Source organism: Panthera onca, chromosome B2 (assembly GCF_046562875.1).
Source record: "Panthera onca isolate mPanOnc1 chromosome B2, mPanOnc1 haplotype 2, whole genome shotgun sequence".
Lineage (NCBI taxonomy): Eukaryota > Metazoa > Chordata > Mammalia > Carnivora > Felidae > Panthera > Panthera onca.
Genome location: NC_138343.1, coordinates 76,619,930 through 76,632,027, shown reverse-complemented (window position 1 = coordinate 76,632,027; position 12,098 = coordinate 76,619,930). Strand labels below are relative to the sequence as shown.

Genomic DNA, 12,098 nt, shown 5'->3' with positions numbered 1-12,098 from the left:
GTTGGTATCCTTAAATTTTATTTCTGCTCACCAAGGTTAATCATGATTGTCTATATCTTTTTTATAGTAATCACTTTTGAATTGTGTTCAGATATGCAGTTTCAGGTGTAATCATCAGAGCTGGTTAGTCAGGCATTCCAGATAGTGGTTCTTTTCAGAACCTTTTTTAAAGGGTTGGTTAACTACCTCAGTAGCAGAGGATTGAACTATACCCTGTCTGTACTGTACATAGAAAATCTTTGTAGATAAAAGCAAGGCTTGTTAAATGATATGAGGGTAAGATTTTAATATACCAAATGTAACATTCTTAGTTGCCTTTAGTTTCAGAGGCTTGTAAGACTTCCTCATGACCATCATAACAGGCCTTGCTTTTGTCGTATTTTGTGGCTGAAAAAGCAGCCTTGCTTCTTCAGATATTGTAGTTATTTGGATGTATAATAGTTTAGCAAGATGTTACTTTTGTAAGACATCAGATGTTCAAAAAAGTGCATCCGAACTTGTACTAAATACTGCAGTGTCCCTTTATAAAAAAGTCAGACTAAAACTGACAATTGTACAGCGAAGCCTGACATTTGGATATTTTGAAGTTTTTTCATAAATCATAGAAATTAGTATATGGCTGTAGTTTAGCTTTTTAGGTAAAAGGTATGTTTCATTAGTGCATTTCTTATTGCTGATCACTGCAAAAATGTGAATCAGCTTTCCATTTCTTATGCAGGTCATGATAACTTGTAGAATAGAGTACAATCATTTGTGCTATGTTTTTAATTTTCTAAAGCACCTTGATGACAGTGAGTGTTCAGTGGTGAAGCATCCTCTATTGAATCACCCTCAAAAATTTTTTGCCAAGTCCTAAATTGATAGCTTAAAGTCAAAAGTGAAATTATAATTTAATTAGGACTTGGTATAAAGAAATCCCTTTTCCCCTTCCCCAAAGGGATACTGCAGTTATATCACATACCCAATAGGCACCACGATGAAGATCAGAGCTTATTATACTTAATTAAGGTTTTATACACACCAGTTCCCCCAGTAAATGCAAATTTAACAAAATTAGACATGTCATATGTTCAAAATGCTCATGGCAAACAATCATTTTGCATTCCTGCAAATAAAATTGTTTTATACTGTAAGCTGGAGGCGAGTGTAACTTATTTTTGTAATAAAGTTTTTATTTTTTTTATGTGTCATTAATATAAATGTGTGTTAGTGTAGAAATATTCTGGTTTAAAAACTTAGAATTGCACACATTTCAGTATGTTTATTTGTACTTACATAATTTTAGAATAGTGGTTGCCAATAGCCTGTATGTTTCACATTAATTGGTTTTTTTATGTTACCTTAATAAACCATTTTAGTATGTTGTATGTCAGTTACTGGGATAGCTGGGACATAGAGTGTAATTTAAAATTTGTCAATAAGTATTCATTGGAATATATGTAAATGTGCCTTGCCGGTTATTGAAACTTACCTACAAAATGAGTATGGGGTGACAAAAATTAGTTCCTGGTGCTTAATGAAACTTTCTGCCACTGATTTTATATATTACCCCGTGCTTTTTTAAAGTACATCTCTTTCAAATCTTAGTGTAAGTTTGAGGGCTACACAAAACATTTACATTTCATTCTAACATATGAGTACAATAGGTTGTGGAAAGTGGGTAAACTAAATGTAGCCTTCAGTAAAATTGAATCTCAGTGTAATCTTTGGTGCTGGCGTTTCCCAGTTCCAAGGAATTAAATGATCCCATCAAAGAGGTCATTGCCATGCCTATTGGCACTTTACTGTCATACCCTTTTTTAAGGGACACTGTCAAGGTGTTTAAGTTAATTCTCAGAATTATTTGTTGGGATTTTAGGATGGGTTTGTTTGACTTAAGTAAGAACTGCATTGTCAGAGTTGAAAGATGAACATTTTTGTGAGTTCACAAATGTGTTCTTAAGAAAACATTAAACTATGGAGCTGTGGGTTTCCAAGACTATTTGGCATTCTTAGTTTGGGGATTTGGGAGGGAAAACTGATGATAAAAAGAAATTGTAAGGAATTGATGGGTAATGTAAACAGTGGTGATGAAATCTATACACGCTCAAGTGAAATTACTTGACAGTGTTCATTTGAATAACTTTGAATTCAAGCCATTATAATTACTTTTAAAATTAAATATCATTTGCACTGTTCTGATAATGGGTGCAGTTTTTGAGCAATATAATCAGAGCTAAATATGCATGTAGTGATTAGTGATGTGAACAATTAAGTTCTGAGAAGAAATACTAACTGGTATTTTCAAACTTAAATTTCTGTAGTAAAATCAGCATCAAACTCTTATCAATAAGAGATCAAGGAAAACAGGCAATGCATATAAACATACTTTTGAATGTTGTGTGGCCTATAAAGCAATAATGCAATTTATATGGAATGTCATGGGATATGAGAAATGGAAATGCAAAAATAACTAATCCTTTAGTAAAAATGTCAACCTGTTAAAAGGGGAATGTTAACTAATGTAGGTTATTGCTATTTGTGATTTGTTTATGGGTTCTTGGCTTTGACAGCTTCAAAGAATGGACAGATAACAAGTCAAATTTTGTATATATTGTCAAGGAATGGGTCTTAAATCCAAGAGTCAAGTCCCTTCCTTGGGGTGAAAAATGTATCCTTAAAGCATTCTGATTGTTAAACAAGAAAACTTGAGTTACCTAAACAGACGCAAGATTTTGTTTCTGCAGACTACTTGGCAATCAAAAGTGATCATCAATTCAGTTCATCAGTTTTCAGAAATTTGCTTTGTGAGAAAATTGTGTTCTGTATATTTTCCCAAACATGCTTTTTGTGGAGGATTTTCAGCCATTGCAATTAAATCAGATACTAGATATGAAGTGGGGGTTGAGCACAAAAAAGAGCGGTTGCACACTCATGATGGTGGTTGTAGCATCATGAGAAATTTATCAATTGCAAATCTGATTTGACAAAATACAAACATTTCCTCATGATAAAATAGGAACTTAATAGGAATGGATTGATGGGGTGATCTCGGGTATTGTATATATTTGGGAAGACTTAAAACCAGGATGAATACATGCTAGATGGACAAAATTGTCACATGCAGGGCAGCTTTTTTTGACTGCTAAGCCAAAGTCACTGTTGATCAGAAACAGCAAAAGATCACCTTGTTATTATAGAGTAAGACATGTTTCTATTTTAAGGGGAGAAATTAAATGTAGAAGACTTCATGCATTTAGGAGAAGGAGCTAACCCTAGAGTAAATGACTGTTCAGATTCCTAATACCCACCATGACCATTTTCTCCCCAGTGATGTATTCCATAAAACCAAATTTTTATCTGACCATAGGAATTGATTGGTGGGTATAAAATGAATGAATAAAAAACTTTAACAATACATAAAATGAACAGACTTGTGAGGATGATGTTTTAAAGTGTAGCATTTACTCAGTGATACCACTCAATAGGGCATGCCACTACTTTTCTTAAGATGCTAATTATAAACCAATATTCAAAGACATTTTTAACTGTGGGCAAAGTAATAGATGGACTTTTTGGTCTGTCACTTTTTTAAAAAGTACTTAAGACATAAGTTCTATTAGCACCACAGTCTGCCTTCAGTAATATACATAAAATATTTTTCAGGACCAGAAGCATTCAGTTGGAAAAACCATCTTTTTTATGAATGCAAAACAGTATTATAACTAATGCTCTGGTCCAGGATTAGGTTTTTAATATTTTAACAGTAGTCTGATAAACATTTAGAAGTCTGGCATTGAGAAACAAAAGCTTGTACCTGACTAGTACTTTTATTTAAAAGAAATATTAGTTCTCTTAGCTTATTTAAATTGTCTCTTACATTTATTTATCCATAGAATTTATATTTATTTCATTCCTTTCATCTCACTGAAAACAACTGTCTGCAGGCTCTTTGATTTGGATTAGATGTGTGAAGTACTGTCTTTTGCCAAAAACCTCAACTTACCTGTTCTTTTAAACGTAGTGGGTTTGTGCTTGTTTGGAGATCAGTTCAAAAACTATCTGTACTATCTGTACTGCCTCTGATGTTAAGATTTTATGTATAGCATAAGGAAGCTAGCTCTGACTATATTTTCCTAAGAATAAAGACCTATTTTTGTAGCATGTCTTAGGATCTCCAGGAGTCCAAGAATTATTGTGGGTGTCCTCCATTTCATCTTTTTTCACTTAACAGCTTGTGAATAGACACTTGGAATCTTTAGAGCTCTTCGCCTTTTGATTATACATGCAAAGTGACTAGCCAATGGTAAAAAAAAGATGCCCCAAGATCCCTAATTCAAGCACATGATGGGGAGATGTAAACATAGAGTGTTGGTCTTCACTTATTTGGTGAAAATATTCTGTGGTCACACACATGCCAGTGGACTCAATGAAGAAGTTAATGGTAATTTGGTTCTGGTTTTCTGGGAACATACCCTATCATGCAGTGTTCTTCCATTCTCTATCACCATCTTTCTCTGAAGGGTTGGAAATGATTCAGGTTGCAAGTGAATCAGGAGAGTGGAGAGAACAAATGATCTGTTTTAATAAAATGTTGCACATCTAGGAAGGTGAATTCAGCTTAAAATGGGTTCCATTAAGCTAGGATGGCAAATCATCAAAGAATGGGGAACTTGTAAATACATTGGAAGGGTTTGGTTCATAGCCCTAGAATTTCTTGGAGGGTGGGGGCAGGTAGTGGTAGTTTTGCCACTTCATCCGGACAAAAATTGCTTTAGTAGGTCACTTCATGTGGATTTTAGTTTGTATTTAGGATAACCAAGATTTGTGCTAATATTTAGTGAAAAGAAGCTTTTGTCTTTTCAGGGCAGTCATGGAAGTTTTATACCTGAAAAATACTGCTAGAGCATTTTAAAAACAATTTATGTTGCTTTATTTGACTGCCTGTGCAGAGACCAAACTAGTACTTTTTTGTTGAAATCAAGACTGCTGAATAAGACTTGGGTAAGGAAGAAATCTTAATAAACTGTTTTGGAAATTAGTGTCTTCCAAGTGTTTCCTAGAATGTGTTTTTAACACATTTTAGAATAATTTACAGGCTTCAGTGAATATCTGATTTTTCACGTTGTAAAGTTTCAAATAAGTTCTAATCTGAGGGGAGTTTAAAGGCAGTTATCTGCAATGTTCATTAAGTGTCATTGATTGATTTAGGCTTTCAGTCTGTATTCTGAAAAGATTGTTGTGACAAAATACTGTTTTGGAGAGAATTTTAGGATACCTAAGGAGATCAGTATCTTCTATCATTTATGAACTACAGCCAAGTTTTACTTCAGGGTAAAGACAAGGGTTTTTGATGTAGACAGGCTGTTACCACCGATTAAAGGATATGGGCTTGTTCATGATATAAAATCTGTAGAAGAGTCTTTAGATTTCAAAATCGGGTCTAAGTGTAGAAACCTGCAACATACCAGAAGAGTTCTAACATTACATCTGATGTGATGTGGCTCTTTTAATGCTGTTAAGTTCAAATGAGGTAAAGGAAATCTGAATAATTATGTCATTTGTGTGATATAATACTGCTTTTGAATTTAGGTGTCCCAGTTTTTTCCTATGGGAATTAGAAAATGTCAGTACTGCATCATTTGAACACAAAGTAAAACTATGCATCTGTTTTATGTCATGAGTAAAAACACTTTTTTTTTTTTTTTTTTAAGATTTTAAGTAATCTCTACACCCAACTCTGGGGTCAAACTCACAAACCCAAGTCACATTCTCTACTGACTGAGCCAGCCTGGCACCCCCTTATGACTTCATTTTTCAGGTGTCTTTAATATGTTAGTGTTTATGTTGCTTTAATTGGAAGGCTCAGGAATTAGGCTTCTGAAATTGCTTTAATTTCCTTAACATGTGAAATACTTCAAAAGTATATATACTAATTGTGTATCTTGATATATTGTCAATATTTGGAAGGAGTTTGTAGGAAAACCAAAAGTAATGAACAGTATGTCAAAGGTCATCTATGAAAATTGGTAGATACGCTTTTTAATTCTCTGCAGCCACATGCAAATGCAGTACATGTAGTTTTGAAAAAAATATTTCCCTTGCTTTTTTCTTGAAATAGTTAAAATCCCCATGAATTTGCACAAATTGAATTCTTAAAAATCTTTCAACACTAATGACAGGTACTTTTTTCTTTAGGAACCCAGCTTCAGATTCCTTTATAAAATAGAATTAAAATAATGATGAAAAAAACATTCTAAAATTATATCAGGAAATGTTAGTTGATCTCTTGGTTTCCTGAGGATCCATTTAGCACTTAGGACAGCATCAGCCATAGTTAGGGCCCCAGCAGGACATAATTGTAGTTACTTCAGTTTATCTGGGCCAAGTGTCTTTTTATTAGTCTGTTTAAATTACCAGTGCTACTTATTCTTTGAAGTTAACTCAATTTCTTCTCTTTATGGTTTCTTTTGCCTCTTAGAATGGAAGCTCCTCCAGGGCAGGGAAATCTGACTCAGAGGGGTTAGGCACTTAAAAATAGTTAAATATTTTTCGGTTTGGTAGAAATTTAGTTTATTTGCTGAATTAGGCTTAATTATGGCTTGCTAACTTGAAAAAAGGAATAAAAATTTGGAACCACTGAATATACATTAGAAAGCTTTTTAAAATGAACATGTAATGCTAATGTTTTAAGTAAATTGAGATCATGAAGATTCACATTTAAATTGTACATCTGACATTAAAAAAAAATCAAAATTGGAAGTTAAGGGAACAGTTGGCCTTGTGATATATATAAAGACTGCTTTTTTTTTTTTTTTAAGTATTGAAGTTATAACCCAGCTCAGCAATTTTTCCTTTATGTTGATTTTTAGCTTAATTCCAGGTTGCTGAATGAAACAGCATTCCAACTACAAACCTCTATGAGGAAGGAATACTTAAAGATTGAATTCTTGTTTTGCTCATGAAGTATAGTTGGTCTTAAGTCTGTAAAATTTGTTTAGGCTTGTTTTGCAGAGTACTTTAGAGAGGATAAGTGATTATACCTGAGAAAAGCATGAAGGCTAACCTGAAGTGAAAGTCTTGAAAACAGTTTTTTTAATTAAAAAAAACACAGGTATTTCTAACTAATCGCTACTTACTATATTTTACAATAATGAGCAATGATTGGTTGCATGCATATGAATAATTGTATTTACCTTTCAGTTGGTAGATTGTTGAAGTTAAATCACTTAAAAACAGAGGCTCTGAATTTAAGGCATCTCATATGATACTGTATCTCCTACTTTGAGTAGTGGAGAAAGGTGTTGTATATACTTAGTTGATAATTTAGCTGAATTGTATAAGAGTTATACCTGGAAAGCAGGAGCTAGTGCAGCATATGAAATAGCATTCAGATAGCACAGAAAGTCTGCATCTCCTCACACCATCCAATTTACAGACAGGACCCCTTCTGTAGTTCTTATATAGTGGTTACTGTTTCTCTCGCTTTTTTTTTTTTTTTTTTTTCTTTTCCTTTTAAGAGCATGAGTGGGGGATAGGGGCAAAGGGAACACATCTCTCTTAATTACTAAATTTAGGTAGTAGTTACCCCTTGTGAGGAGTTTAGCTTAAACTAGTTCTATTCTTTTGCCGAACTATTTTAAATTCAGTTGATTACCTTTATTACTCAAACTACACTTAAGCCTCTACTTATACCAATTTTAGTATCTGTTTGATCCTCACTATATAAAGAAGCACACTCAATATGTTATTTTTTAAGTTCATTAAAAATTTTTGAGAGAGAGCTAGTACAATCAGGGGAGAGGGAGAGAGAATCCCAAGCAGGCCCCACTGTCTGCAAACATGAAGTGTGAGATACCACCTGAGCCTAAATCAAGAATTGGACACTTAACCTACTGAGCCACCTAGGAGCCCCTCGATATTTTATTACTTTTCCTTCCTCCCCCGGTTCCTGCTATCATTTTTCAGATTTACGGCACTTTATAACAGGTTATCTTTTATTTTGCCTCTAGACTGAAGATAGACAAAACGTAGCATTTATAATGGTAATGTATTTAGATTCATAGATAACCCTATTTTGATAAAATTTGTGTCCTTGGGAAGGCAAAATTCTAAGGTAGAAATAAAATGAATTCTTTTAATGTTCCTTTATTTGGATTCATGCCATAGCTAAAATACAAACCATGACTTGGATTTTTTTTTTTTTTGAGTTTCTAATTACCTTTCTTTTTATAAGCTGTTTTGCTATTTAATCATATTTAGTGCTGTGTACTACTGTCATATTAGGATTCTTTTTTTTTTCTTTTTTTTTTTTTTTTTTTTTCCATTCCATTGCTGGACTCCACTTTTCTTAGGTTCCATTGCTTCCTCTTAGATTCCCTTTTGTTCTTGCTGCAATATGTTCTCTGGTAATATTTTCAGGAAAGGTTACATGAACTGCAAACCGTCTTGCACACTGGAAAATGTTTCACCCTCACTGTTGGTTGACAGTTTGGACATAGGATTCTAGCTGCACTATCCTTTTCCATCAGAACTTTGGAGGTACTGCTCCATTATTTGGTGTAATAACAGTTTTTTTCTTTTTAATTATTTTGAGAGAGAATGAGTGGGGGAGGGGCAGAGAGGGAGAGAGAGAATCTCAAGCAGGTCTGCGTTGTCTGTGCAAAGCCTGGTGTAAGGCTTGATCCCATGAACATGAGATCATGGCCTGAGCCAAAATCAAGAGTCTGACACTTGGGGCACCTGGATGGTTCAGTCAGACTTCAGCTCAGGTCATGATCTCACAGTTAATGAGTTTGAGCCCTGCCTCAGGCTCTGTGCTGACAGCTCATGCTCTTTCAAAAATGAATAAATGTTAAATAATTTAAAAAAAGGAGTCTGACACTCAACTGACTGAACCACCCAGGCGCCCCGCCCTGTGTTATAATAGTCTTGATTCGAATGCAGTGCTTGCTTTGTAGGTAATTTTTTTTCTTACACATTCAGATTTTTTTTAGCTTCGTTTTCTAAGGTTTGATGAGACTGCATAGGTTTTCATTTATTTTGCTTTTTAACTGGAAGACTTAAGAGTTTTTTTGTTGCTGAGAATTTTGTTTTTCAGCTTTTTCAGTTTTTCTGCTTTTTTGGAGCTTGGTTTGGAAGAATTGTACTGCATTGATTTCTCTTATATTTAAGCTATTTTTTTCATTTGTCACTGTAGCTTTTTATACTTTATAAGAAATACTACCTTTTATTTTTCCCTCTTCCAGAGCATACACTGACTTTAAGTTTGACCAACAGAGCAGTCTGTTTTTATTTTATATATAGACTATCTTTCTCATTCTTGAATTTTAAAGGTTTTTTAAAAAGTGACCAGTTACAGGATGCATTGAAATATTAGCTCACTTTAGTTATTTACTTTTTCTAATTTTTCTCAAATGTTTGGCGGTTCTTTATGAAAGAAGGATTTGATAAAAGTAGACTGGTGTACTATGCCTGTTCACCGACATAACTATGTGCTGTGCATATGAGAAAAACATATGCTTTATTTTTAGCTTCCTTAGGAGCAGGCAGGCAGGCAAGGTACCCCCTCATGCCTGAAAGAAGAGTGCCTGATTGCAGGAGTTTTGACTCCTTCCAGGCAGATTATTTGCTGTGAGGAGGTGGTTAGACCCTCAAAGCAGCTTTATAACCTTCAACTGCTTAAATATCTTCTTTTACTTGCTACGCAGAGGTCTTGCCTTTTCCTTCCCACTCCTCTCAAGAAAAATGGCTCCTGTTTCTTGTATCCTTGTAAGCAAAAAATTAATATGAGCCTCAGTTCTACATCGTTTGTACCTAAAATGTGCAACTTAGTATAAAAAGTGCTACTTTTAAATGGATCTGGGTAGTAAAATACAACAATATGTGTACATTATTTTGAATTTATTAGAAGAAACCATCTTAATCTGTATTACCACGTTCATTTTGATGGCTTGTTTAAAATAAACTGTCCAGGGGAAGTTTGAATAAATCTTACTGGAAAAGAGAACATCACCTAGCATGTTAAAAGGGTACATAGAAGACATTTTGTGACTAAACATGAAAATTTAGTGACATTTTTGACTGGACAACGCAGAGTATTTTGAAAAACCTTTGGGAATAGTAAAATAGGTTTTTGTTTTAGTATTTAATTTCTGAACATTTAAAACGAAACCCATTGTGCAGCATTTTGTTTTTCCATTTATATTTAACACAGCTACCTTCATGTATGCTATTTTACCTGGTAATGTGACTACATTCTTTATTTTGGTAGAGATTTCTCAAACCTACCATACCCAGATTTGATGAGAATCCATGTTAATCTGGTTGTGGAAATAATGACTTTCGTCATATACTCTTTGCTGATTCCAGTCTAAGTCCTTTAAAATTTTTCCACATAAAGGCAATTTGAACATCTTAGATCATTTTAGCTGTTCTTAAGGACTGCTTCCAGGTATTAAAACATTAAGTTTTATATTAAATACCAAGGGAGAAACTGACTTGAAATTTTTGGTACCAGAAATCTTAGCTAATTTTTAATGGCAATAGTAGTATCTGGAAACACATGCACATACCCCAGGAAACTGAAGAAGAAAATAAATCTTATTAACTAATATACCTAGACCCATTCATTAATGGACATAAGGCATGCTAATCTCCTATGGCTTCCCCATTCTACTAAGCCTGATGTGTGTGTGTGTGTATAGATTGCTCAACCAAATTTGTGTGCATTAATACAGTCACAATTTCAATGATTTAAATACTTTTTAGTTTCCTAATAGTTCTAGGTGAAAACAATAATAAAAATATTTTTTCCTAATCATTGAGGCATTTAATGAGGGAACTATGTGCAAACACAATATAATCTCTTTGGTCCTGGGTGAAAAGATTATATTTTGGTATTTTTCTGTCTCTCAACGTTCTATAAGGTACAGCTTATGTTTCTGGTAACATTCTGCCTAGAGGATTTTCTGTTTCTTTGCATTCATAGTTTTGTGAAGACATACTTTTGTGAAGACTTAGTTTCACAAAATATAAAGTGTTAGATTAAAAGACAATTCATACTGTAATCAACGTGTAATAGCTTACATGTATGAACATTTTCTGGAACATCTGTGATAACTTAGTTATTATTCTTTGAGGGGAGTAAGTAGGATGCTTATTTCTCTTGCAGTTAAGGAAACATTGGAACCTGTATATTCGGAAGAAGAAAATTGTATCAAGCCCATATAGTTCACAGAGCATTATTGAAGTTACCTCGACTCTCTAAATTAGTGTTAATATTGCACTAGGTGGAAATCAGTCTGAGTAATGTAGATGTCAACTAATATTTGAGCAATATGGTTCTCCCTTTGTGGTAGTAACTTTTTTCTTTTCTTTTTTTTTTTTTTTGAGAGGGTTCATGTGTGAGTGGGGGAGGGGCAGAGAGCAGGAGAGAGAATACCAAGCAGGCTCTGTGCTGTCAGCCTAGAGCCCAATGTGGGCTCGATCCCATATACATCGACATCCTGACCTGAGCTGAATTCAAGAGCTGGATGCTTAACTGACTGAGCCACCCAGGTGCCCCTGTGGTAGTAACTTTTTTAATCTTTAGAATTAGTGTTCGTTTATCTCAAGTCCCTTAGTTACATAGTTCTAGGCAAAATTCAATTGGTATAATACTAATATAAATGAACCTGATTAGGAAATAAAAGGTAGTCTAAGTGCTAATCCAATCTCTGAAATATGATTTATTACTAATAGCTCAAATGTTTTCTCAAAATTATAGGGTTAGCATATAATCAATCCAAAATAGCATAAGGATTCTAAGCACCAGCAAATCCCCTCCCACAGCTCCCTGCCCCAGTAAACTCTCTTAAGGTTGAAACCATGCGTTTTACATTATTAGGATAAAGGCATTTTATTCCACATTTTCCTAGGTAGCTTGGCAGTTTTGGGATGATACTCCTTTAGGTTGATTTTCCTCTCTCCTCTCTTTTAAAGAGCTGTTCACAGGACACCAGTAGCCTGATATGAAAATAACATTTTTTAAAAAAGCTTTAACCTTGGGGTGCCTGGGTGGCTCAGTAGGTTAAGCCTCTGGCTTTTGGTTTCAGCTCAGGTCATGATCTCACAGTTGT

The 12,098-nt window shown here is 34.2% G+C and overlaps 1 protein-coding gene across 2 annotated transcripts in view; it reads left to right on the top strand.

The window, feature by feature from the left end:
* Positions 1 to 4,145, top strand: part of SYNCRIP (synaptotagmin binding cytoplasmic RNA interacting protein) — a 31,334-nt gene extending 27,189 nt beyond the window's left edge. For both annotated transcript variants that reach the window (XM_078447124.2, XM_078447123.2), the window contains exon 12: positions 1 to 4,145. This exon is cut by the window's left edge. The gene's annotated coding sequence lies outside the window, so the exon portion shown is untranslated.
* Positions 4,146 to 12,098: the final 7,953 nt, after the last annotated feature.